This window comes from Pelmatolapia mariae, linkage group LG10_11 (assembly GCF_036321145.2).
Source record: "Pelmatolapia mariae isolate MD_Pm_ZW linkage group LG10_11, Pm_UMD_F_2, whole genome shotgun sequence".
Classification (NCBI taxonomy): Eukaryota; Metazoa; Chordata; class Actinopteri; order Cichliformes; family Cichlidae; genus Pelmatolapia; species Pelmatolapia mariae.
In genome coordinates this window covers 14,160,753-14,185,861 of record NC_086236.1, presented here as the reverse complement: position 1 = coordinate 14,185,861, position 25,109 = coordinate 14,160,753, and the positions used below count along the sequence as shown (strand labels likewise).

General features: G+C 38.0%; 2 long non-coding RNA genes across 5 annotated transcripts; one reads left to right on the top strand and one right to left on the bottom strand.

Annotated features, from left to right (window-relative positions):
• Positions 1 to 12,699: 12,699 nt before the first annotated feature.
• Positions 12,700 to 17,529, top strand: LOC134637198 (uncharacterized). 2 transcript variants are annotated; one of them, XR_010095088.1, is made up of 5 exons: positions 12,700 to 13,224; positions 14,349 to 14,453; positions 15,198 to 15,355; positions 15,776 to 15,834; positions 16,791 to 17,529. It is a non-coding gene; the product is annotated as an uncharacterized LOC134637198 (long non-coding RNA). The 2 variants fall into 2 exon arrangements; XR_010095087.1 differs by having other exon boundaries at positions 14,349 to 14,460.
• A 1,819-nt stretch (positions 17,530 to 19,348) lies between these two features.
• Positions 19,349 to 24,877, bottom strand: LOC134636763 (uncharacterized). Of its 3 annotated transcripts, none has more exons than XR_010095026.1 (9): positions 24,110 to 24,877; positions 22,086 to 22,263; positions 21,874 to 21,987; positions 21,514 to 21,719; positions 21,278 to 21,395; positions 20,648 to 20,809; positions 20,282 to 20,398; positions 20,076 to 20,177; positions 19,349 to 19,933 (listed from the first exon to the last, which is right to left on the bottom strand). It is a non-coding gene; the product is annotated as an uncharacterized LOC134636763 (long non-coding RNA). The 3 variants fall into 3 exon arrangements; XR_010095025.1 differs by having other exon boundaries at positions 22,086 to 22,268; positions 24,110 to 24,876; XR_010095027.1 differs by lacking the exon at positions 21,278 to 21,395 and having other exon boundaries at positions 22,086 to 22,268.
• Positions 24,878 to 25,109: the final 232 nt, after the last annotated feature.

The window sequence follows — 25,109 nt, the reverse complement described above, 5'->3', positions numbered from 1 at the left end:
ACAGAAAAGATAGAAGCACACAAGACATTGTTGGCATAAAAATTAAACTGTGTATATATATATATACATATATGATTGCGTAGCTAATTTTATGCCTTTTTCTGAGAATGGTTCATTTCACACAGACTAAATCAAAACATTTATTCCAAGATTGAAATCTCTGTCCCAAATATGTTAGGACAGAGGGAAACGAGGACATCCGTAGGCCATGCTGAGTGCAGTTCTCGCAGGGTTTTTAATCATGCCACAAATCCACATGTAAGCAAAACAGGAAATAAAAGCTCGGCACAATTTTTAGGTAAGCAGATGTTTCATGTAGCACAGAGAGGAACCACTTGATATGTTAGTGTAAAGCTATTGTGAATCCTGAAAATTTTCATACCTGTTTCCACTCTTTTCTTTCCAGTAGTGCATAACGTCATATGATGCTCATGATAGTTTGTATCTATTTGTCAGCAACCAACTTTGCTTAACCACACACAATTTTTTAGCTAAATAACAAAATTTAATGAGGATACTCAACCTTGTAGAAGTAAGATAAACCTACCAATATCAGAAATGGCTATGACTTTGAAACATCAGGGATGAGCCCTCAGCAGTATAGCTCTGTGTCAGACCTGTAGCCTGAGTACTGTATTTCCATGGCCAGAGGAGAAACTCACCCCCCACCCTGTGTTTTGGCTGGCAGATGTTTTCTTACTCATGGGACCCGCCAATTCACATTCACTCCCTTCTGCCTTGGAGAGTAGAGTCCAAATTTAGACAGTATATCTTGGTAATTGACTCTATTTCTGTTTCTTCACACAAGCAGTTTTGTTTTTCTGACAAGTAGAAAATGCTCAAAATGTGGAGGGGAAAAAGGTTTTACTATTTTGTATACAACTTGGTGCACTATTTTATATAAAATACTGGCTTGATGGATTTATTACTTTTGAAAAAAATATTTTAGATGTCTGTCAATAACTTACAGTTTAGCTTATAACTAAAAATTGTGTTGTTAGACAATATTAAGCAATAAACTAAGATCACATTTTTATACACTAACTCAAGAACACACTGAATTTCTGAAATCTGAAATTAATCAAACATAAGAACTAGTAAAACTAATTATTCTGTTCAGGAATGCAAGTCAATAACTGTAATTTGACACCTCAATCAAAAAATAATAATGCGCTTTACTTTATTTTAATTTTTTTTTGTGAAAGAGTAAATTTGAAAACTCGTGGATACCAGCAATATGCTGTATCTTCACATTAAAAAATAGCCGCAATGAAGAGATATATATTCTAAAAAGACACAGACCCTGCAGACAGTAGCAAAAAAATGGGGGAGTAAGTGGGCAAAAAGAGAGAAAGATTGATACTGAGCCAAAACAGGAGGCACTATGCAAGATGACAGATTGGCCCAAAGTCAGAGGATTTACTTTAACCAGGCAGAAAGTCTGTTTCTCATGGCCAGAGGGTTCTTCAGATGGCCATCTATTTCAGCACAACCCTCATCTGCTGTTATTTCTAATGCGGTATACTTGCCTGTCCTACTTATATATTTTATATGTACAAGTGGGAGAGGGTATAACCATATGTTATATGACTCAGCTGCTTAATCCAAGCATATTAGGAAATTGTTGTCTGTGGAAAGTTTATAGTGTCCTTACAATAGAGGACACGGAGCACCACTGAAACCTGCCCCTCTGCCATATATCAGCTTACACTTAGTGTCCTTGAGCAAGACATTGACTTGCCAGTGTGTCTAAAGGTACTGCTGGGGAAAAGTGACCAAATCTCTGGCCCCCTGTGAAGGGGCACAGTGATAAAAATAACTTCAAAGAGGAAAGGGATTAAAATGAACTGCTTTGAAATTTTTAAAAAAGATAAAGAATGGAATATAAAGCCACATTTATTCAGAATTATTCACTTTATGAGCAGTTAGACACTCTTAATGATACAAAATGTAACAATTTGACAACATATCACACAAACCTACTGTATTATGTGTCATTTGGCTGGAAGTTGGCTGGAAGCATTTTGGAGATCCTCAAGGACACCTGGCTGAATGCAAATATTTTGGCAAACCAACAGGTCCCTCTGCTGCTGATCAAAAATGGAAATATTTAATAGATATTTGCATCCGGAGCAGCTGTGCCTTCAAGTACATTGACATGCACTGGAAATTTTATAGGGAGGGAAGTCTGGTTTTGTAATGATGCAATAAATAGTTATAATTTAATCATACTGTCAAGGTACTAGCACACTTAAAGATAATTGATAGAGTTTGGTATAAAAAAAAGTCACTGCATATTGAACACATTGAACGTACACCAGAATTACTATGTTTTAAATGATGAAGGTATACTATTAGCTGGTGTAGCTTTAGCTGTTTGACTTGTGAAGTAATCTCTGGTCAGTAATAACTTGGTCAGCTAACAGGTGCCCATGGAGGGAAATGATGCACACACAGTTAGTAGATGGTGTTAATGTCTTTTCAGAGACAAGGACAGAGCAGCAAAACAGGCAGGACACAATGTTACGCCAGGTCAGCTGAAAAGTGAGCTTGCATTTGCTTTATAATGCTGAATGCTGCTATCGGCTAACGGGGCTGTGTAAGCACAAGAGATGAATTACACTCATTGAGGCACACACATTAAAAGAAAAACATGCAAGTACAATACACAACGCCTCATGTTACCATTAGTCACCATTAGTCATTTTTAAAAGTTACTATAGCGAAGGGCACGCATACTTAAATGCATTTAACAAGTAATTACATGCAGCATTTAGTCAGGACCCTCGGTAGGAGAGAGTGCAAACACATTAAACCAGACTGACCTTTGAAAAGGTCAGAGTGCAAATAAAGGGTATGTTTAAATTAAAGATTGTTAGATTGTTTCACACTCAGTTGACAGTGAAGAAGCGATACAATTAGAAAAAACAAACAAAAAAAACCCATCAAGGATTTTTACTTTATTGTATTGTCCATACTGTATCTGATACTTTGTTTCTTGCAAGTCATATGCAACTTTATTCTCAAAATGTTATTAGTATAAAATAGCATTTTGACTTAAATCTCAAAATTTCTGCTTTATTTTCAAAATGTTTAATAACAGCTTGATAACGAATAATGCTGGTTTGTAAAAAAGCCTTAAGCTTTCAGGATACGCTTCCAAAGCTATTCAAATGTAGACTGGTTGAGCTTTAGTGTTCCTTTAAGTTCTCCTGAACTTTCTTATGAGACATAATATCATGGGTAACTCAATTTTCTTCAGGGATGAAGAAATAACGCTGATCTCACAAACACCTACACCTGTGCACATTAATTCAAACAATCTAGGCCTTCATCGAATGTACAATGAGCACAGACTATGAATAGCACAGTCACAGCACCTTTCTGCATTTCTGCAGGTGTATTTTGCATCTGGGTCTTGTTATTTTCCTCAGACACAAGAAAAATACAGGAACTATTTTCTTCATATGCATTTTTCAGCATTTTCAACAACATACAGTTGCACATTATATTTGGTTAGTATTCCTGGGAAGAGATAGTAAGTCATCCCCCTGTGTAAAAACATGCAGAATCGCTAAAGTAAGTTCAGTGATCCCCTTTGATGATTAACTAATGAGGTTAGATTGGAGTCTGGACTACATCTATAAATTTTGTAAAGTTTTAAATCAGTTTAAAACATGTGTAAAAGTTTGTGTGAAAACTTCAGAGATTCCCCACTGTGCCTTTGTGACTTTACCATGGCTAATTCATTTATGCTTTTCTGTTTTTTGTCACGGCCCTGGGCCTGTGGCCCAGTGTCTTGATTTTATATTATTGTTTAGTGGTCTGCTTTCCTTTTGGTTCTTGGCTTATGACTACTGGTGTTTTGTGTTCGTTCTGTAATTCTTAGCTTGTGTATTCTTTTGCCCCTGATGTCACTCTGGCCCCTTTACTGTGTTCCTTCTGTTCCCTGTCAGAGTTATCTGTGTTCAGTCTGTGGATTTCCTGTTTTACTTTGAAGGTTCATATCTTATGTCAGTGGCTCTAGTTTCGTTTCTTCTGTCTCGTTAAGTCTAATTTCTCCCGGCTGTGTTCCCACCTGTTCCTCGTTCCCTCATGTTCCTGTCTGTGTATTTATTGTGTGTGTCCTGCAGTGTTCAGCGTTGCGCCGTACCCTCAGATTGTGCCTGTGTGTTTCCGGTCTCAGCGTTCATTGTTCAGTTCATGTTTTGTTCATCGCCAGCAATAAAGCTGTGGTTTTCAGTTGCAATTCAGTCTCCGAGTTCTGCATTTGGATCCTCGCCTCTGCCTGCCCGCACACAGAGCCCTGACATTTTTTGACACTGACTGATGTCAGCCAATTCCAGTCTAGCAGAAAGTCCAAATACACAGCTTGCTAGCTTTGACACGCATTTCTCAAACTAGGATAAGTTACAAAGGGAATGTCTACACTTCTCGTAGCCTGTTATATCAGAAAAAATAAATCAGTTATTTTTTTTTATAAAAGGGCATAAAATACACACATCTTTCACTATTGTTGTATGGTGTGTCATAAACCTCCAGTGTACCTGGGCAAATATTAACAGGACCAACCAGTGTGAATATGGTTTACTTTAAATCCATAAGTTGACAGTGATATCTGTGAATGTACCTTTCCTGTTTCACCTAGTAACCACAGCCCTCTCATACATGGCGCTCTTCCTTTATAGGCTGAAATGAAATGTTGTTAAAGTTAGGAAACATGCCAAATTTCTATAATTTCATGAAGTGCAGGCTAAAAATCATAATAATATAATGTGTTACTCGCCTGTCAAATCCTGCCACAAATATTAAAGGGGTAAGGACAAAATGCTGTGGAAGAGAATTTTATGAAATAGACACATTTTTTTCCAACAATGAAAAAAAAATCAAAACCTACACATTCATATCTGTGACACTGAACTGAACATGAGGTTTCCCATCGAGCATGAAGGATTCACAACTAGGTCATCTTGCAGAGCAGCTGTGAAGAGCCTCTGCACACACAAGTCTTCATTAATGCAGGGTCAACAGTGCAGTAACCTTTTCCACAGAGTGAATGGAATATTGTCCTCAGGGTCTTGCAGCTGACTAAAATTGACCGAGGCCATACCCTAACAAAAGAAACTGGAGATGAACTCCTACACATTTTTTTGAATGCCATGCAGGAAATAAATAAATACGCAATTAAAACCATGGTCATGCCTGCGTCTCTCTGCTTCACAGATTTGCTGAAAGATCGTGTGAGGCATTTCAACTCTGAAGGCCACCCAGAACTACTCTCTAAATTAACAACTATGTAGCCACTGGTGTGTCCTTATTTTATTTTATTAAGTGTTCAACTTAATAGATCAACATCTAACAGTGTAAGCTATAGAACCAAATACACAATGTCCAACCTGTGCGGCAAAATTATCTGGCAATGGATTAACGCACTTGGATTTTAACTTAAAAAAATAAACTTTTGTCGGTTTGAATTGCGAAAACAGATTTTTTTTTTTGCCACTTACAGAAATCAGAAAGATGCTGTGAACACTGCAATTTGCAACACTGCAAATGGCCATTGTCGCCATCAGACGAACAATGAAGAACACAGACAAAGAAAAGCTGACTGTATAATTTGACAGGCTTATCTATATTACTGCTTCCATTATTTGAGGCACTAGAAAATCAGTGGGTTTTATTAATCCTATTTTTCTCAAGTCATGTTTGCTTAGTTGTGTCATCAGATAAAACTAAGGGGAAAAAAATAAAGGATGTTACTTCAATAATCACATTAATAAATCTTTGCTTAAATGAGGTACTTGTGTGTATAAAATATTGCTCTGTCCAAATGTAGATGGCGAACAAAAATCCTAAACTGGTGACCTACAAGTGAAAAACACATGTATATCTTTATGCAAGAAATACGTGCTCATGTCAGAGATCTTACACCATGCAGAATTTACTCTGTCTGCTCCTTCACTCCACAGCGGCTCTTTCATAATGTACAGATTACTTTAAAGTCACCTGGTTGCTGGGTTGAAGCTGATACTAAGTGACAGTCTTATTTTTAAAGTAAATGCTATTTCTTTTAGCCAGTGATGCATTTAAACAAAAAAGAAAATATGAATTTAAAGTTTATGTTACTTTCGCTCAAACTAATTTGAAATAAAATATTGACAACAGCAGTAGATGCTTATGTTGTTGCTTATATGTTGGCCGTTTTCCCTCAACTAAGAAAGCCTATTTTTGTCTAACCCAGTGTTACAAGATGTTTTTCTCCATCTGAGTCGATGGTAATTAAACTCTGGAAATAGGTGTATATCTGTCAAGATTGCCACAAATAGCTTCTGTGTGCATGTGTGTGCAGGTTTCCCTGTTTATTTTGTAACTTCCAATAAATCAATGATGTAACTGACATTTCCACTTCTCTAGTTTTGACTTGGATTCGTCAAAAGGTCCTCGTGCGGGTAACTGCTGAACAACTTCCAATAATACACAAGTCATTAAATAAGCAGTAGAGGCAGCATCAACAAGCAGGAGCACCAGATAAAACCAGCAATTTTTCTGCGTTTGTGGATGAGAATACAAGGGTATATTTTTCAGCCTGGAAATCTGCATGCAAGCAGTCATGGGATTGTGTGCAAAGATTTGTAAGCATGTGCTCTAACATTCATTTGTATGTGTGTGTTTTTGCAATCATGGATTCTCAGATGCTGCAACACTGGTTGAGATTCATTTGTCCTAGCTGCGAACCCCAAACTCGCCCCACATACAGTTGCAACTTCCTTCCTGCAAAATCTCCAGAGTCTCCACTGAAGCACTTGAATAACTACATCATTAATAAAGATGAACACATTTGAAAGAAGTCAGATATGCACTCTGCTTTTTAGACAAGAGAATGAGATTTTAGACATCATCACATTATCACTTTGCCGTTTCACATTAAATGATGCACAATGGGAATTTTGGTAAATTGTGCTACACTGCATTTAGATTAATTGCCACATAAGACATATTGACTAGGGATGGAAACTGATAGGAATTCAGCAATTCCAATTTCATTATCAGCATTGAGAGGCAATAAGCAGCATTTTAACGACATTGCATTCATGTAGTTTAATTGCATGCTGGGGGTCAAATCTTTGTTGTGATCATTGATGGGTTATTCACCACGTCAAAGCACTATTTCTTTTTTACATTTAAATGAAATAAATATGGGCTTTACGTGGCACTATCACATAGTGACAGCCACTGTACTATCCCAGGCAGTCACACAAGTGCTTAATATGAAACATGAATAAATATCATGAAATGAGAGATGTTTTAATATCATCATCTGATATATTTTGTCATAGAGCACAGCCTTACTATCTCATAATTACCATTCAAAAATATAAACTGAGGCTACAGCCCCACACATCAACACAAATTCCAAATGTGATCTAGTGAATACAAAATTGTGTAAAAATAAAAAATGTGGAATATAGCAGTAGTAAATAAGTGAACATGGAAAAAAAGGAAGTGAATGTTTTTGTAATTTCAGATTTCTGGTGTAACCAATTTATTTAGGTATAACTCTTATTCATGGAATCTAGAAGGTGAAGGTAGAAGGTGATTGTGGCGGGGTCTGATTGGTGGCTCGGCTGTAGGGGAGGAGTAGAGCAGTGGTGTCAGGGAAGGCTGGTTTCTGCAGCCGGCGTGCATCATCTAATCATGCCTTCCCTATTTTAGCAGCGGCCGGACCGGAAAGGAGGAGACAGCTGCTGGAGCAGAGCGCAGAGCATTGTACACTGCAAAGTGGACAACAATGCAACCAAAGCAAACAGTGTGAACAAAATAAAACGAGAACACAGGCAATCGTGTTGTGTAGGGTCCTCTGGGTCTACCGTGATTTTTGACTGTGCATACATCAGCTTTTAAATTTGTATTTTTGCTTTCTTAGCAGGTGTCCAAATAATTTGGAGTACACTTTGCAAGGCTTCGAATATATTGTCTCACCTTTAAAGCTGATGAATTTTTCCTAAAAAAAACCAACCCTAAAATTGTCAGTTTGGGGGAAAAAAAATAAGTTTGACGCACCACTACACCCCTTCCTGATAGGTTTCACTGACTGCACAGATATTAAACCATTTTCCTGACATCTATAAATTACTGATGCATCAAAACAGTCAAATGAATCAATAGGCTAGCAGGGCTGGAGCTGGAAAAAGACCCCAATCACCCCGGTTTACAGCAAAATAACAGCAAGAGGCAATTTTATGAGATCATCAATAATTCCAGGACAATAAGTCTGTATGGTTCAGATGTCAAATACAATTTCACAGCCAGTAATCTAACACAAATACTACTATCTGCTACATTTTTTTCTCTACTGTACTTTCTGTACTGTTACTAGGAAATTAACCAGAAAATTAAAAGGCAGCTGTTGTTATCAGTTGTTTTGACTCAAGAACAAAAAATGTATATATGCATGTTCCCTTTTTCTTTAGTGTTCTATAGTAATATACCTTTTTCTTTTTCTTTTTTCTGCATTTGGTGGAACTAATCTACAGCTTAATCAATAATGAAATCCCTACTCCCGTGGTTAAATTAAATGTTTTCAATAGTTTCATTATAAACAATTAAAATAATAAAACCTCAAAACATTCTTTATATACATCACTGTGCAAACATCTTGAGCTACCCCTCGCTTCTTTGTATTTTCCTTCCCTGGAGCAAGACTTGGAATTTTAACATGGTCTTGAGAAAAAAGTTCTCTGGGCTTTCTGAAGGTCTTTTAAAGGTTTTCTTTGGTCATTGGATGCTTTTTCGCTCACTGTCAGCTCGGTCCTTGTACCTGACCATTTTCAGAGGAAATTGATTTTTTTAAAACCAGTTAACACTGACCTATGAATCATTCAAGAATAAAAAGACAACTAACTATGGATAAATGGTTGTATTTCAGTCAGTGGAACTGGGGATCTTATCAAAATTGATGGAATTTTGATGGAACAGAAAAGTATAATCAGATTTTCATCCATCATGCAATACCATCTGGGAAAAGTGGTAAGAACTTCATTTTTCCGGATATTAATGATTGCAGATAGAAAAACACACGATGGCACATTATTGGTGATGGATTGGTCTCCCCACAGGCCAGACCTCAATATTAATGAAGAAGCATGGCATCATCTTGACAGAGAACAGAACAAAAGGCAGCCATCATCCAAAGATGAGCTTTGAATGCCCTTCAAGAAGCCTGGATGACTACTCCAGTTCCAATTTAGTTCAGAGTGTGTTTAAGAATAAATATGGTCATGACCAAACTCTATTTTTGACTTTCCAAAAGAATAATATCAGTTCAATGAATGTGTGTCTTCAAAGTAAGTCAGACCAGACATATGTCCAGTTCTCCTTCATCTGCTTAACTCAGCATGGAGTCTAATCCTGCAGCCAAAGAGCAGGCAGGCATGTGCAAGCTGGCCTGCAGGAGGTACAGAAGGTCAAAGGATTAAGAGAGAGCGTGAAAGACCACCAACAGGACAGACATTATGTACATGGTCAAAACAAAGGGAAGAAAAGGGTAAAAAGAGAGAGGACAGATTAATGCATGGAGGAGGTGGTCAGGTCTTGAAAAAGGATATTGGGCCGAGCATGTAAAATATGTCTTTGATCAAGGTACTGGAAGGACAAAAGGTAGTCAAGTGGAAAGAGAAATGAATCTAATTTGACTTTGGGTTAAATAATGCGAGATGGGAAATGTTCTAGTTTTCTCTTTTGCACATATTGTGAGCTGACTGAAAGTTGGAACTTTTTCAATTCTTAGATCAGAGTAAATTTTTCCCCCTTTCAAATGTAAAATACAAACTGTGGCTGTCCCCTTGAGGTTTTAATGTCAGTATCAGTGTGATAATTCTGTGCATTGTTAAACATGCAAATTTTAGCTTTCAAGTGATTTTAATAAACAGTCTTACGTTATTTAGAATGTAAATAGACTCTGAGACGTGTTATCTAGAAAAGACTTGGAAAGGCGGATTTGAGCAGATCAGACATGTTATTTGAAGGTCTCCAAAGAAACATTTGTTTGATTCACTTCCTCAAATGTTATGACTTTCCCAAAAACTCATGTATTCATGTATTTTCTGTGCTCTAGTCTTCGAGTTGTTACTATCTGTGTTAGAGTATGTATTTAGTAGGGGTGCAACAATACTCGTATCGATATTGAACCATTCGATACAGTGCTTTCGGTTCGGTACGCATATGTATCGAACAATACAAAATTTTTTATTTATTTTATCAACTTTTCTTCTGACGATGCTGTCTGTGTTGAGCGCTCAGTGGATCTGCGTTCGACTACTCCGCCTAGGCTGCACTGTCGAGCGCAGATCCACTGAGCGCAGCGCAAGCTAGCAAGACAGAAGCTAAGCTCGTTGCAACATGGCAACTGCCTCAACGCTACCCGAAATTGAACCTCCCCCACCCTCATTCAGATCTGACGTTTGGAACTATCTTGGTTTTCATGTGAAGCATGACCCTGGTGGTAAGCGCGTCATGGACAAAAGTAAAACAGTATGTCGGATGTGCCACGCAATGCTCAATTGGTGGGAACTAGTGCGTTAGCGCAGTTAGCTTGTTAATGTGTTGACGCCGTCCAGCCCCACGCACGGGGCGATCCGCGGTAACTCGTTAACGGAGATTTGCCACGTTATGGCGTTAATGTCATTTTAACGAGATTAACGCTGACAGCACTAGTGGGAACACAACGAATATGACTGCACATTTCTCTGTAATAAACTCTCTTTTCCAAAGATGAGAGATTTCTCGATCAGATAGATTTATTTTTTTTAATTATTTTGTTGTTTCAGCAACATTAAATTTAAAAACTGTACTTTTGAGTTAAAATATATATTTATAATTTTAATTAATGACAAATTGAAAAGGCATGAACATTTTTTTGTATCGAAAAAATATCGAACCGTGACACCAAAGTATCGAACCGAACCGAACCGTGAATTTTGTGTATCGTTGCACCCCTAGTATTTAGCATTTCTCACTTACCTTGTTTTGAAAGTATCACTCTCACTTTGGTGTTTTATTTACCAATTTTATTGCTCTTCCTTTAATATTCCTTGACATTGCCTGGGGAAATTAAATACAGTAGATGGCCTTGCCTGGTCTTTGAATTTAGTAAAAACATTGAGCGACTATTATGGGCCTTGTATGCCACAAAACTAATTTCATGTCAGATCCTGAACTCAGATAATACAGTGATCTGTTTAATGTAGACTGGCAAACTGTCAGGGTGTAACATGTCTCTCACCCAACAACTGTCAGTCCCAACTACTTACAACCTCAAGAAGATGGATAGATGGATAGCTAGATGGATATTTAATCTAACTTAACCCAGTTTAGATATAAAAGTGTAAAAATTAGATAGAAACTAAAACAGAACAGACCTTGTTCTCATAGTATTATTGCCGTGTGAGTGTTTTGACGGTTCTTCATGCCCTTTCTTTCTCAGTTCTCTTCTATTTTCATCCCATTGTCTTTTTTTTCGCCTTCCACTAATAACTTAATGAACACAAATAAAATCTGCTATTCCGACTAAAGGCAGTTGAGATATGTTGAATTTGTTAACTACACACAATTTCAATCATTTTATTTCTGTTTTTTGATCAATTTTAGATGAACTGTTTGAATTGTTTGAATACACATATGTATTAGCTACTCTATTTTTTTTCGATATGCTCTGATAAATTTTATTTGCATGCATTGTACGTATTTTAAAACAAATGTAAATGAGGCTGTTGGCTATTTGTACACACCAACAAGAAAATTTGTAGATGTAAACCTGTATCCATTTGTTATATGTGCCATATTTGGCTGCTATATTTTTGGCTCCGTGTAACACCACAGCTAATATATTCTTGTGTGATTTCTATGTTATAAAGAAAAGTATGCAAAAATTGTACCATGGGGACAAGCAACCAAAGATATTCAGAGATAGGCATAAGATTTAAAAATAGAGTGAGAGGGAAAGACACAGAAGGGACAAAAAGAAGCAGAGCAGAATAATGGGATCGCAAATCACTCTCTAGATCAATTCCCTGCCCTCACGCAATCACTCATAGCAATTATGCATGCCGCCATGAGAGATCGACTGTCAAGGAGTAAAAAAAAAAGGCAAAACAAAAGACACCTCTGCATTCCCTTAATTACAATTGTTCCCACCATCTCCACGGGTAAGTGGGTCCCCCACTGTTCCATCTGTTTTTCTTTTTTTCTTTAAAGCATCAGTTGTATGTTCTTTAGCTCACAATCACAATAGTCTCTCAGAGAGATAAAGAAGCTAATCCAGGTCTTTAGCATTAGAGTGAAATGACAGTACTGCTCTTTTCCAGTTAGGAAATTCCTTTTCTTCTAGAAATTTTGTTTATATAAAACTAATCTACAAAATCTGCGAAAGTGAAGCTGCTTTCAGACTCGCACTGCATTGCTGGATTTTAGTAGATACTACCAGGTGGAGTCATGAGAGAGCACTGATTTTGCCTTACCAACTCCCTAATAGACGGTCTGTGTAATGACCAGTTAAGCCCATATAAGAATAGCACAGGTAATTGTCTGGAAAATTTACAGAGAGCAAGTGGTGCACCCTACCAGTGCAACAGCTCTTGCATATCAACACGTTCTCACTCCCAACTCGTCAAATGTGTGACGCATGGTCAGGCTCCCTCTGCTTCACTTATCGACGCGCAGGGTACCCCCCTGGCGTCGAGAATTGACGTGCGGGGTCCTCCTATTGAATACTATACTGATCCCTAATCGTTGCTTATTGACGACAAGAGATTTCCGCGGAAGAGCCTGTTGTTCGTATATTTATACATTTCCAAAATCACATTGTAGTGACGTGTACTGAACACAATATATTATATAATGTAAACAACTACCTGAGAAACAGCAGATACAGCAGATAAATTAATTATAGGCCATTACTTGTATCGTTTATTGCATTTATGGAGGGAGAGGTGTATGCTGGGTAATGGCACAGCTAGCGACCGGGTGACTTTATTCACCCGCTTCGGCTGTTATCAGTCCATACAATGGGCGTTATTAGCAGAAATCAGTCCCATAGATGTGGGCCATCTCCTGCTAGATTGTTCAGAAGGTTGTTATCATCCATCCAGATGGAGGATCACTAACAGGAGCGTGGAAGACTCCAGAATCCACTCTGGCTGGAATCCGGTGGATACAGCAGTGTTACAGGTAAGACCATTTAAACGGACAGCATTTATAGAATGACTATTAAAAGTCAGCGAGTGTCAATAATGTTAATGTGGTTATGTTAGTAATACACCGAGTGCTGATATAACAGCTTTAAGATGCATTTGTAGATATTATTACGTGTTTTACCGTCTTTATGGTGCTAGCTTAAAGTTACGGTGTAAACGTTAGCTTATATTGTAGTAAAGCTGTTACTGTTTAAACGATGTTGGGACAGAAATATTAGCTTCTGTCATGACTGATGAAGTTACTAGTTAATAAAGTTTCCAGTAAAGTGATTAATCGCAGCCACAGATTGACAGTAAATATCCCGATTAGCTTCAATGCATCTGTAATAAATATGTGCAAGTTTCAGTGCTTCGTTTAAACTGTATGATACTTATACTGACCCAGGGTCAGTGTAAAATACAATCCTAGCTGTGTGAACAAAGCCTGGCTCCTTTAATCCTGCAGGACAAACCTCAGGATGCAGGTTCTTATTACTCTTTCCTGCTGGCACACCTGTCACACCTGAGAGTCAGCTAGAAGCTTACAGTGACGTGGACATCATGCAAAGACTGACGACTCTGTAATACTGTAAATGATCAGTGACTCAGGTTAACACTAAACTTTAAACAGTACCTCTGTGTCTCTGTGTGTGCTGAACATCTGGATTGAGTCAGGCTGCATTGACTGTGGGACTTTTCTGTGTTAAAAGCTGGTTGAAGACGGCTCAGAAACATTTGAAGATTAAAATTTAGCGTTATGGCTGCTGGTGGTTTGTAAAGCCTCTACTCAGCTGTATTTTTGTTACTAATTTATGTTAGTTGTTGTTTAACAAAGATTTCAGAAGAGCAAAGATGAGGACTCCTACTTCATCCTTAATAGTTTAACCTGATTGGAAATCAAAAAAATCCAGATTCTTCTTCCACAGAAGTTTCATTTGTCAGTGTGGATCTGCTGAGTCACCTGAAGAACTCATTTAATTCTCCACGATGTTGATTTACAGAAATGTTTCACAGGAACTGATTCCTCCCAAAGGGTGAACTGGTGTGTTTCCATAGATTATCTCTGTATGAATGTACTTCTTAAATGAAGGCAAGTGTTTGTCCTTTTTTGTTCCTCAGGTACTGTACGTGATATTAAGGGCAGGCGGTCATCACCGGGGGAAGACAAGAAGCAGACGTACTTCCAAGAGGGAGCTGCAGTGAGGACGCAGCCTGGTCACTGAGGTCAGAGGTCAGAATCTGAAACAGCACAGGTTTATATTCTAGGGGTTATAAAAACATTGAAATGTATTTATAAAGAAACCTTTAAATAATATTTCAAATAATAGTCATAATTATGATTATTATTAGAAATATCAAACATTTAAGTGGATTTTCTGTTACACCTATTGTCTTAGCCCTGCGATAGCTGGCAGCCTGTCTTTGTCCTGTATCAGCTGGGATAGGATTCATCCTCCCGCGACCTTGAATTGGATACATGAATTATATTGAATTGTATCCCAATTATGTAATCTGATCTTTTACAAACTCAAGGTATCCAATCAAAATGTAAGTAATAATGATAAAAATGTGAAAGCAGAAATAAGTGTGACATGAATGTAAATGTGTTAGCTGACATAGAGGACAGCTACAGTCTGAAAAACCTTTGTTGTCAAGTTTGCAGGTCTATCACGAGACATTCTTACATAGAAGAGTCTGTTAAAGTCTCTAACTCAGTGAAGTCCCGTCTGTTTGGATAAATATATTAAGCTGATGTTTGTCCATTTATTGACACATTTTCTTAAGTGCTTATCCAGTTCAGGATCACAGTGGAGCTGCAGCTGGATATGTTCAGTAAAGAAACCTTACAAAAGTTAACAATAAACCTGCATCTCTGTACATTGTTGTCCACAGGATGAGAAAATCAAACTGGAAGACTGTGGAACATGTTAATAAATGTTTGTGTGTTTATCCCTGTGTCTTTCACAGGAGGCGCTGAAAGGTTTCCCTAATAGTTCCTGGTGAATCAAAGCAGAACCATTAAGGTTGCTGGACTGCATGATGGCCTTACCCCTGAGCAGTCATCCTGTTAAAGGAGGAACCACTTAGAAGCTGTTTTCAAAGTAGCTGAGCAGATTTCATCTCAAGTAAGCGATTAACTGTTTGTTCATTTGTTCTGCCACTTAAAGAGCATTTAAGGACGTCTTTTGAGTGTCCAGTTGAATTCATTCTGGTCGTTTGTGATTATGGACATATTTTTCATGTACATCAACCACTTAGTAAATTCTATCTATTTAGTAATATCTGTCAGCTATAAAATGTAATATAAATATAAAAATATCTAAATATCTCCTGCCCGTTATATTTTAATGATGTAAGACCAGACGTCTGTTATCGTGTTACATAAGCATTCCTCACATATCAATGAGATGCTGTACAGTACAATCCTACTGACACAGCAGAGGGATAACGACGGCTATTTAACATCGTTACACGACACATTTGTCTGCATGATGCAGACAAAGTGACTAAATCATCTTTTTTGTGGTTTATTGTCTTCAAACCAGCAGACAAAGCCGATGGCAGAAGATGTTTGGAGAAGAACTTCAGGCCGTGTACTGACAAGGTATTTTTTTCTTGTTATCAAAAGACATTTAGAGTGACGGCTTCTACAACTGTGCTGATGTAAAGCTTACAGTCTAAGAAGTCACAGTGTTGATATTCAGCACAAAGAGAAAAGTTCACTAGTTTGAATTTATTTACAGTCATAGTTTTTATAAATTCTGACTGTAAACAGCTTTTACAGCTTTGATAATGTTTGACACTCGATATCAGGTGATGGTATTTAATTTAAAGGTTTCTATGTCCCAATGAGCCATTTACACTGACCAGTGTCAGTTTGACTGTAACACATTCATTATTTAGATCCAACATTTCTAAGAGAAATAGCTGAATGTAAAAATGTCAGCCCTCAGGCCAGGTTTAGTTGATAGAGATATATGCATGCATTATGAAATTTATGTATCCCAGATCATTGTTATTCATCTAGTCCTGGCAGACCCACCCCTTCCTCCCAAGTTAACTGCAACCCAAAAGAACTAGTGGGGCTATTTACACACTCACAATCAGTAGGGGTAAAAAGAGCCACCAAAAACCTGTCAGCCTGCACAGCTACAGATGTGCTAGAAGCTATAAGAGTTAGAAGCTCTGCTTATGGAGAAACTTTCTAAGCCTAATAGAGGACAGGTACTCCTGCCCAAATAACATGATATAACCCCACATACAGCCCAGCCATAAAGTGAACCAAGTCATTTAGTTAAAGACAGCATGGGACCAAATGCATGTAACCAGCCTGCACCAACCTAACATTTCTTCCTCCTGAATTAAATGAATGAATGGATGCAAGTTAAATGACTACAAACCTAAAGCCACTAGTTCCCACACTGGAGTTCCCTGACACTGTGTTAACTGTACTGAGCTTGTATCAACAGTTGTAACAGGCTAAGCTACGTGAGACACTGCATTGAACGATTGTTTCTATCTTAATGGTTTCAGCTCATATGTTCTTTTTCCTTTCTGTAGATCAAAGCAGCTCGTGCTCTTTCTGCTTCCATTTTGATGGCAAGAAGAAGAATGCTTCAGCGAAGTGGCGTTCATGGTCTCAGTGGACAGTCATGGTCACACACTGCATGTGGTTTTAAAAGCAACATGTCTGTTCACCACAACAATGGAGATGTGTAATATCAGTGCAGCTACAGTTTGTTCTTGAACATCAGTTCTGTTTTCTACTTTGACCACTTAGACCAAAAAAGTGTTGTTTTCAGATTCTTTCTTTTAAATCTGTAAAGCACCTGTTCATTTTTTTTATTACAATTAGTTTCACATAAATAGTAGTGTTTCCTTTATGGTCTTTTAATGCTTACACTACACTGTACACGTCTACATTAGAGACATTTCTGTTACCTATTTATGAGACTGGGCTGCTTAACTACAATTTGGAAATGGATGCAAAATCACACGGATCGTGCTATTGTTTGTTATTTAATATGATTCAATTCAATTCGGTAAAACTTTATTGATCCTGAAGGTTGACCCCGAGGGAAATTTGGGTTAAGGCCAACACAGGACGTGTCTGACTAAGCAAAGATTAATCTGATCCCATTTCTACCTGTCTCTACTGTTTCAACTGTAACTGTCAGGATATATATTTATTCCCGCTCTCATAGGGCAAAGGAATGACTCAGACTTGTCAAATGTTCTTTGACTTGAAACACAATTTGAAGTTCACAATTTTCTTACAAATAAAACTATAATGACAAACATGAACAGCTGTGCTTATTTATGAGACATGATTTTTTTTAATGTGTTCATATTTAGACAGTGTATATCTTGTTTAGACAGTGTATATCTGTATGCTGAAACTGTAATGGTGAACCTGAGGTGATGGTCAAATATATATAAATATAAAACAATACTGAAGTAATGTCTTTACCCTCTGCAGCGTGTGGACGCTGTAGTAAACATGCACCGCTAGCTCACGTGACTGACTGTCTCCATGGTTACATCGTATATTATTAGCTATGCAAACAGCTTCCAAAGATACCGCCATAGCTCTCTGCAACACTTTCATGCTTTACAAATCATTTCACGTGTTTGATAGTTATGAAGACAGAATATGTTTTTAAAGTCGTGCTAGGCTGTTGCTATGGTGGTTGCTGTGGACTAGGGTGGACCGCGCGTCCGATTCCTGTTGTTAGCTGTCCGCCGTAGGAAGGCTGCGTTCCGTTTAGAAGTAGCGCCAGTCTGCCGTAACTCGAACTCAAACCCCGCTTTGTTCTGTAATTAAAGGGCTTTTACAGCCGTTCATGACACACACGCACACACACATAAAGCACTTTGCCTCACCATGAGAATGCAACTTTACTAAAACCTTTAAAGTATCTGATATAGGATAGAAAAATGAAGCAACCAGAGATTTAATGATGAAGACTCTGGGTTCTGTAGTTCACGTTTTACAGTCCTGAATGACTCTTTGCATATAATTTATTGAAGAGGACTTTAGAATGCACTTTACATTTAGACTGTTGCTGTTTAATTTTTTACATTGTTACTGTGTTATGTCATAAATAAGGTTCACCTGCTGGGGTTTGATGGATCAGCTGGACAATACAGTCAAAGACAGACTTCATCCATCATATGCAAGAATCCTAGTTGGATTTTTGTTTTCACTCATATTTTGAACCAAATATTGAAAAGAACTGTGACAGACTGGATACCTGGTCAGGGTGTACATTACCTTTCACTCAAGCACCCCAGGACAGAGCCCTGCCCCACCATGAGCCTGGGTGGATACGTGGTTATAATATAAAATGACTGATACTGAATATGAATATTTCATGAAAATCAAATTATAATATGAATTCCTAGGTGTTTGTTATATCCAGCAAGAGTAATATGTCAGACATATGTCTGAATTGCTAACCCTAACCCTAACCCTAGCTCAACAGACCACAATGCCCTGGACTGTCACTATTATTACATGCTGTGAACATAAGTAGCTTTGATCACAGTTTATGTTGTAAAAGAGAAAGAATATTAAAAAAAAGATCTACATTGTGATATTATTTCTTCCAAACTGACCAGAAACATGCTTGTCAGACTCTCACAGCACAGGATCAGACTCACTGTGCATGACGGATCAGGCCAATAATGTTTGTTAGATTGTCAGTTGTTTAGTATACTTCTGTACAGTTACGGTCACCATCTCTATTTCAGAATAATTAATATGCAGAAAACACTAAAAGTTGATTGTCTTCCAATATTCTAACAAAACTTTGACTTTGTTAGTACATATTGTTACAGTCCTAATGCCAATATGATTTTTCATAACTCCTGCTTTGAAATACTGAACTTTAAAATTGACCTGATGAAAGATAATTTACAGTGGCAGTCTGTCAGGATAATTCTGACTGTAAGATCACTGTATTAATCTGAATCCTTCTGAAATGTGCAGTGAATGAATGCTGATGCAATTCACTGTGTGAAAGCTGTTAATAAAATGAATCTGTGACACATGCAACACATTCACAGAGGAAGAGGACACAAAGGGAGGACACGCAGAGGCTGTGTTAAAGTCAGAAATCCAAATCTTTAGTCAAAAACAGGCGGTGGTTACAAACAGGAAGACAAGCAGTCCATCAAACAGTTTACAGGGTCAAACATACAGAGAATTCAAACAGCAGTAAAAAATAGCTGGACACTGGAAAAACTTAAAGCAATGTGAGACGCAATAAAAGGAAGCAGCGCAGTATATTCACTGAATTACAAAATTACAAAAGAGAAAAACGACGATTTCTAATGTTTGTTTTCTAAATGCAGGCAGAGTGTGGCTGGTAAAGATGGAAACATACAGAATGTAAACTGTGTGAGTTTGGTGAACTTTGTTAGTAACAAATGAGGTAAAAAAAAACAACCCCAAAAAAACAAAACACAGAAAGAGGCTCTCAGTATTCATTAATAATTAGAAAGCATCTAAACATTCTGATTTTTACAGTCTTAGTTCCGCTCGCTGTCATCATTAAAATCATCATGATCAATGGCGAGGTCCTGAGGTGGGCGGGGCTGTCTCTGGTGATGTCACCATGAAGGAACAGCATCTGGCACGTGTTGGTGAAACATCCCAGTACACTGGTGTAGTTTCCTCTCCAGCTGGTTGACCTTTGACCCTTCAACATTAAGGGGAAGAAGAAGAAACAGTGTTAGGTCAGGTGACCACATGGTTTCTAAAAAAACTGACAGGAAGTAACCAGGCCGTTAGAAATGGATGGCATGTGTTTATAGTTACTGTAGTTAGGTAACTCTACTTACCAAAAGCAAAGCTGCTGAATGTTGCAGGAACATGCCCATGTGTGGTGGTCATTTAGTGCTGCTCCGGCAGGTTAGACAGTCCAAGACTGATATCCTGCCCATCTGAGAGTTTGAAAACACACATGCAAAGATTTAATTGTATTACAGTCAAAGTTGGATGTTCGTTTTTGTCCTTTAAAAATGTTTGTGTATTTGAAAGCACTAACATTTAGGGATGACTCGGATCGTCTCTCTATCTCCTTTAAAGGGGAGACAAGTGTATCCACTGATCCACGTCACTTTACCTGGATGATGACTCCTCTCTCCCTCACCCAGAAACACTCCTAAAATAACCAAGCAAATAAATAATACCAAAGATTTACTCACATTACAAAAACATCAAAAACATCTCCCTTTGATTCCATTTCTCCATTCCTGCTAAACATCAGGCAACAAATGTCCCAGTAAATCACAGTAAAATGTAAAGCACATGTTTTCTCTGCTTTGTCCAACCTCTGCAGAGCCTCTGTCAAGAAAAACATAACTGTAAGCATAAAACAAATAAACATTTCATAACACGTCACTGGACAAACCTCGGTCAGTTGATTTCCTCTGTGCAGTGCAGACGAGCATCAGTCAGCAAGTCAAGGTGGTGAGATGGACTCGTGCCCTTGGTGACTCTGCTAGTTCTTCTGAGGAAACACCACCGTCTCTCCACACCGTCACCATCTGTGAGCACAAACTGCCGCTCTGCTCTGTCAGCATGTAGGAAATCACATATCACACACACAAGGGTGAAGAAACATTAGAGCTCAACTTTGGATACTTTAGATCTAAAAATCAAACTTGCTCTTAGTTTCAGCAATCAGTGAACAGACACAATGATACCAAACTGATTCTGTATGAATACAATATGGTATTTTCAATACAGGTGTCAAATTAATGTATTAAAACTAATACAGATATATGTATATATATTTTTGATAAATTAGAATAATATATATATATATATATTTTTTTTTTCATTTAACAATTGCAACTGAAAGAAACTAAATATTGAACAAAAATATATTGTCACATTCTGCATTCTCAAATATAAATTTCACAAAGTAAATTTTTGATTAACAGAAAAAATATGAATTACAAAAAATAATTGTATATTATTAACATATTATGCAACCATGACCAAAGTCAGAATCATCATTACAGTATTGTGGACTTACTGCTTGCCTAATAGTGATAAACTTCAGGGGAGATCATGATGACAGAAAACTGTAAACAACACTCTGAAGCTTCTTTTCTTGTTTCTGTGACCTCAGCACGCTGACAGACTTGAAGTTGCTAAAGATTTTAAAAAAGTGATAATTATAGGGAAGAAACTTCTCTTTTTCATCCATTTAATCAAACATTTGATGCCTCAGCTGTCTCAGTCCTATGGCATTCTGCAACTACAACTAACCTGAGGAGGCTTGGATTTGGCTGCAGGTGCCCTTGAACATCCTTCTCAGCAGCACACATGTGGGTACCATTTAATCACACTTCGTCCTGAGCTTTGCTTCATCACAAGACTAAAGGTGACATCCCGTGTCACAGTCTTATAATCATCCAATTGGAGAAGAAACATTTACGGCCATCCTGGTTTTGTTTTCTGATCCTGCAAAAAGACTGAGGACAACAAAGCCCAGAGAACAAGAGATACACAACATCCGACATTCAGACTCAACAGCCTCCATAAATGAAGAGCACCAGGTTGGTCTAGTTATACTAGATGTGAGCATGCTTTACATTACTGTGTATGAATAATAATCAAGAGACAAACTTTGAAGATGCAGAGCATGATGTCCCATCATCAGACTGCAAACAAACATCCACCAGGCTTCTTTGTTGGCAGAGGTGATGATTCTCCCATCAGGGATCAGTATCGTGTATTAACCTGTGGTATAAGCAGCAGTCACTGAAATGTTACTGTTTCAGATAAGAAATCTAGCACATAAAAGCCAGGGTGGGAGGGATCTCTACAAACTGACTTACTTCTCTGTTCCTCCAGCCTCAACAAAAATCTGACTCTCCAGTCACAGACAAACAAAAAACTCCAGCTGGGAGATAGAAAACGCTGCCTGGGTCTTGCTGGATGTTGCTGGTCAGAGTCCACACATTAGCAGAGTGCTGCTTGGTCCCACTGACCCACGTGGACAGCGACTGTGGAGAACTGTTCTGGAAAATGGAAAAGAGAATTAAAATGACAAAAAGCCAAACAGGATTTCCACAAAGACTCTTTTAGAATCAGCAATCAAAAATCATTGGTTCATATTACAATTAAATATGACCAGGCTCCTTAAATGTAAGCAGTTAAGATCTGATTTGATTTACATCCTTCACACAGCACATGTGTCCAGGCTGACAGGTAAACATAGAATTAATCTCAGGTAACATGACTCACAGTAGAGATTCAGTAAGAAAGATTGCCAGCTCTAATATTATTACCACACCAACAGCTCAGATTTCTAGAAGTATTTAAACAAATGTCAGTCTATCCATTCATTTTCTTCTGAATATTCAATTCATGTTCACAGGGGGGGTCTCGTGGAATTTTGTAAAGTCTGCAACACAGAAAGAGCTGTGATCAAGCTATTTATTACTGCGCACAGGAGAGCCAACACACATCAAACATCACAGTTCACAGTCATGTCAGCTCTGCCACAGAAGTCGTGCTCCTACTCCTTTATGCATTCCAAGGAAGAGGGAGGAAGTTACAAACTGATCATACCACACTTCACGCGCCTCGTTATGAAACCTAACGGATCAATGGTTACGCTGTTTTGTGCCCTTGGCCTTATCAGCACCTGTAAAGGGAGTTGTTTTCTCAAACTGCTGATGCTGAAGTAAGTTCATCTAGTTTTAGAAACTTTCACTGAACAGTCTATAAGAGTGTCACAACTAAGCATATGCATAAGCACTTAAATACTTTAAATGAGAATAATAGAACATTTCTATTACAGGAGCCAGAGCCTGTCCCAGGGTAGGCAGAGCACACCTGGACAGGTACCAGTCTGTCAGAGGACTAACAGAGAGACAGACATCAGAGTAACAAATCTATTTAAAATTAATGTAAGTTTGCTACAGCTGTATGTATGAACATGTGTTTCTGTGCTCTCAGTCCACCTCTCAGGAACCTGGAATTCATTTTAAGTCTACTTTAAACAGACCTCACAAAAGGCTGATGTGCCTGGATCAGTAGTCTGATTTAAGTACGATACCTTTGGTCAGGGATTAATCTGGTACATCGCTTCACTGCAGTCTTACATATTATCCCCACACCTGAATCAATAATATTGATATTTACAAATAACAGATTCAGCTGATGCAGCCTGACTCAATCTGATTCCAGATGTTCAGCACACACAGAGACACAGAGGGACTGTTTAAAGTTTAGTGTTAACCTGAGTCACTGATCATTTACAGTATTACAGAGTCTGGCAGTCTTTGCATGATGTCCACGTCACTGTAAGTTTCTAGCTGACTCTCAGGTGTGACAGGTGTGCCAGCAGGAAAGAGTAATAAGAACCTGCATCCTGAGGTTTGTCATGCAGGATTAAAGGAGCCAGGCTTTGTTCACACAGCTAGGATTGTATTTTACACTGACCCTGGGTCAGTATAAGTATCATACAGTTTAAACGAAGCACTGAAACTTGCACATATTTATTACAGATGCACTGAAGCTAATCGAGATATTTACTGTCAATGTGTGGCTGCGATTAATCGTTTTACTGGAAACTTTATTAACTAGTAACTTCATCAGTCATGACAGAAGCTAATATTTCTGTCCCAACATCGTTTAAACAGTAACAGCTTTACTACAATATAAGCTAACGTTTACACCGTAACTTTAAGCTAGCACCATAAAGACGGTAAAACACGTAATAATATCTACAAATGCATCTTAAAGCTGTTATATCAGCACTCGGTGTATTACTAACATAACCACATTAACATTATTGACACTCGCTGACTTTTAATAGTCATTCTATAAACGCTGTCCGTTTAAATGGTCTTACCTGTAACACTGCTGTATCCACCGGATTCCAGCCAGAGTGGATTCTGGAGTCTTCCACGCTCCTGTTAGTGATCCTCCATCTGGATGGATGATAACAACCTTCTGAACAATCTAGCAGGAGATGGCCCACATCTATGGGACTGATTTCTGCTAATAACGCCCATTGTATGGACTGATAACAGCCGAAGCGGGTGAATAAAGTCACCCGGTCGCTAGCTGTGCCATTACCCAGCATACACCTCTCCCTCCATAAATGCAATAAACGATACAAAAGTAATGGCCTATAATTAATTTATCTGCTGTATCTGCTGTTTCTCAGGTAGTTGTTTACATTATATAATATATTGTGTTCAGTACACGTCACTACAATGTGATTTTGGAAATGTATAAATATACGAACAACAGGCTCTTCCGCGGAAATCTCTTGTCGTCAATAAGCAACGATTAGGGATCAGTATAGTATTCAATAGGAGGACCCCGCACGTCAATTCTCGACGCCAGGGGGGTACCCTGCGCGTCGATAAGTGAAGCAGAGGGAGCCTGACCATGCGTCACACATTTGACGAGTTGGGAGTGAGAACGTGTTGTGCATATACAAAAATGAATATTTTCAATGCTGCAAATACATCTGATGCAGACTATGCCCTGCTGAGTGCTGCATGGAAGAGAGGGACAATGCCTGGACCTGATTTTAGTGATGTGTGGGAACAGCTCATATTTAAATGTAACTGCATAAAGTTTAATTTAATGACAAATAGCTTTTCCATTTTTCATTTGCCAGAAAATTCAGGTGTTTTTTTTGATGGAAGATTTATTGAACCTTCTGTCGAATTAAAAAAGATATATTAAATATTATTTTGTAAATATGAGTTGTAATTTATCATAATTTATTGAGTTTTTATTTATTTAATTTATCATGTAATGCATCATATTAGCTACATTCTTCATTTCTCGTATTTATTGCTTAAAAATGTATTTTGCAATTTATTGAGGTTTTTCAG